Genomic DNA, 2,759 nt, shown 5'->3' on the forward strand with positions numbered 1-2,759 from the left:
TGTTGAGCGTCTGACAGTTTTCTGTTTGGTTTGGTTTGGTTTCTTGCTAAAAGAAGCTGAGGCAAGTCTTTAGCTTTAGGTATTTGCTCATTGCCTCCCAAAACCTTTCCCACTAACCTCAGTTGTGCCTGAATCCTTGATGGACGGCCATCTATTAGGCTCCCATCTACTAGGCCCCCGTCTTGGGTCCTTTTGTTCCTTATCTGTTAACTGAGGGTGGTTAAGTCCTAGAGTGAAATGCTAAAGCCAGGAAACTTTGGGACCACCTAAGTTCTTCAAACTGCTGCTCACAACCTATTAGTGAGTGGCTTGGGAGTCAATCTAGCAGGTCCGAAACAACATTGTTAAATCACTGTAACAGAGTAAAAAAGTCACAGTTCCAGCCTGAGCAAGAGTGAAACTTCATCTCCACTAAAAATTGAGGCAAGAGAATCGCCTGAACTCAAGAGTTTGAGGTTGCTGTGAGCTATGATGCCACAGAACTCTACCAAAGGTGACAAAGTGAGACTCTGTCTCAAAATAGAAAATAAATAGTAGTCACAGTGCATAGCACAAATCAATCATGAAACTGTTGTATCTGTTGTGTGTGTGCACACATGCACATGTGTGCCTAAGTGTGCTCGGTCACGATATACAATCGGCTTCTTACTGATTCACAGGTGTTTCTTTAAACATTGTAAGAATTGATCTAGATTAGTGGTTCTCAAATTATGGTCCCTGAACCAGCTGCATCACCTGTTACCTAGGATCTTAGAATTATCAGAAATGTAAAGTCTTAGGCCTCATCCCAGGCCTGCTGAATCAGCACCTGCAAAGGCAAGGCCTGGCAATCTGCATTTTAACAAGGGTATAGGTAATTCCAATGCAAACAGAAACACTGAGTTCCAGATACTCTATCCTTTCTCAATGACAGGACAGAGCTGAGACCTAGAGAATATTATTTCAGTGACTCTTGTCTCATTTCTCTCAAACAGGTAGCTTGCATTCTAGGAAACTGATAGGAAAGGAGTTAATTATTATATTCAACAGATACCTCGGTGCAGTAGTGCTTAATTCTTTCTGAGAAGTGGTTGAGAAGGGCTAATCTAAAATGATCTCCCCAGGGTCTCTTCAAAGGCACATTTATATGCCAAGGTTTCCAAAACATAAAGTAATCTGACACAAAGATTTGAATGTAGTTGTTTCTGTTTAAAATGTCTTTTCTTCTCATCTCTGTTATGATTTCAAATGCTGATCCTTTTGTGATAAGGAATAAATAAAGTATCTACTGCTACTAAAAACGAGAAACTAAGATTTGCTGAGAACATTAAAATCAGCCTCTAGTTCATTTATCTAATCATAATAGTCACACTTACAACCTCTCCCTAGGATAGTGATTCACAGCCTTTATTCTGCTCAGCTCTGTTTTGTTCACGGTACACTCCTGATCGGTAACATCTCTCATTACAATACTGTGATTCTCAGGGGACTCGTGGGAGTGTGGAGCTTGAAAAATCTCCTTGAAGATTCCAACGTTTACTCCCATTCCCCCACAGACACTCCCCAAAAAGAACCACTGCACCAGAATAAAGGACAAAGCCGCTAAGAACAATCTAAGTCAGTAGAGAACGCCTCATCCTACCAGAATAGACAAGTTTTAAATAGGTACTGACTGAGTTCCAGGATGATCTGAGAGCTCAGAGCATAATTCATTATTGTACACTTATTTATTCTCTGCAAAGGATCATAATTCTTTCACAAGAAAGCAAAACTGCTTATGAGAAAGGGAAGCTTTCCTTCTTGTCAATCAGCTAATCAACACTGTTATGTCTAATATGTATGCTTTAATATGCTGGGCAATTTATAGGACATACAGGTTTTACAGCAATTGGAGAGAAAAGATCAGAACACATGAAATAAGCAACACAAAAATAAAACACTACCTATTTTTACCCTCACATAACCGGAAATAAAATTGACAAATGCAAAGAAAGCCACTAATGAGCGATCAAGTATGCAGAAATAATAATGAAACCATCTGAAGTGGTTTAAAGAAATACAAATCCCTAAAGCCAACCCCAGAAAGGCTGACAGACTTATCAGATGCAGGGCCCAGAAATCTGCATGTAAGTCTGCCAGACAGTTGTGGTGATCAGGCATATTGGGCACCACTATCTTCTAGGAGAGAGGAAAATCAGTTTCAGCTGGTACTGTCAGGAAACATCTCTTTTTCCACCAAGCAGTGAAGCTGAGGTGGGCCCTGAGGATATGGTAGAATGTGAGGGGAAAAACAGAGAGACCAAAGGGCATTCACGTGCACTCGCCTGGAGCTGCCCAGGCGGAAATGCTAAGGAGGGTTTGGAAGGAGAGAATGAGTGTACAAGGCAGTCAGAGAAGGTTTCTCCCAAACTGAGCCCCCAGTCCCACACACCACGCAGGAGGAATCTGCAGCAGAAAATGAGGGGAAGGAGATTCCAGGGAAAATCTGCTTGCCGTGAATAGCAAGCATGTTAATTGTAGAAGCTTCATGTGACTAGAACAGGCGGAGGAAAAAGGAGGAGAGGCCCACAAGAGACAGGGGAGTAAAAATGATCAACATGTTCAAGAAATAAAAAACTAAAAAGGATTGGAAAGCTCAGACTCACAGGAGGGCAAGTCATTTGCGGGCTGTACGTGTAGATGATATTTTGTGTGAGTGACAGGATCCAGAAACCAGAGGGAACTGGTAGAGCCCCATCTAGAAGCAGCAGCCTGCTCAACTCAAGGCAATCATTGCCCTT

This window comes from Otolemur garnettii, unplaced genomic scaffold (genome assembly GCF_000181295.1).
Source record: "Otolemur garnettii isolate 467f Iridium unplaced genomic scaffold, OtoGar3 scaffold00095, whole genome shotgun sequence".
NCBI classification, from domain to species: Eukaryota; Metazoa; Chordata; class Mammalia; order Primates; family Galagidae; genus Otolemur; species Otolemur garnettii.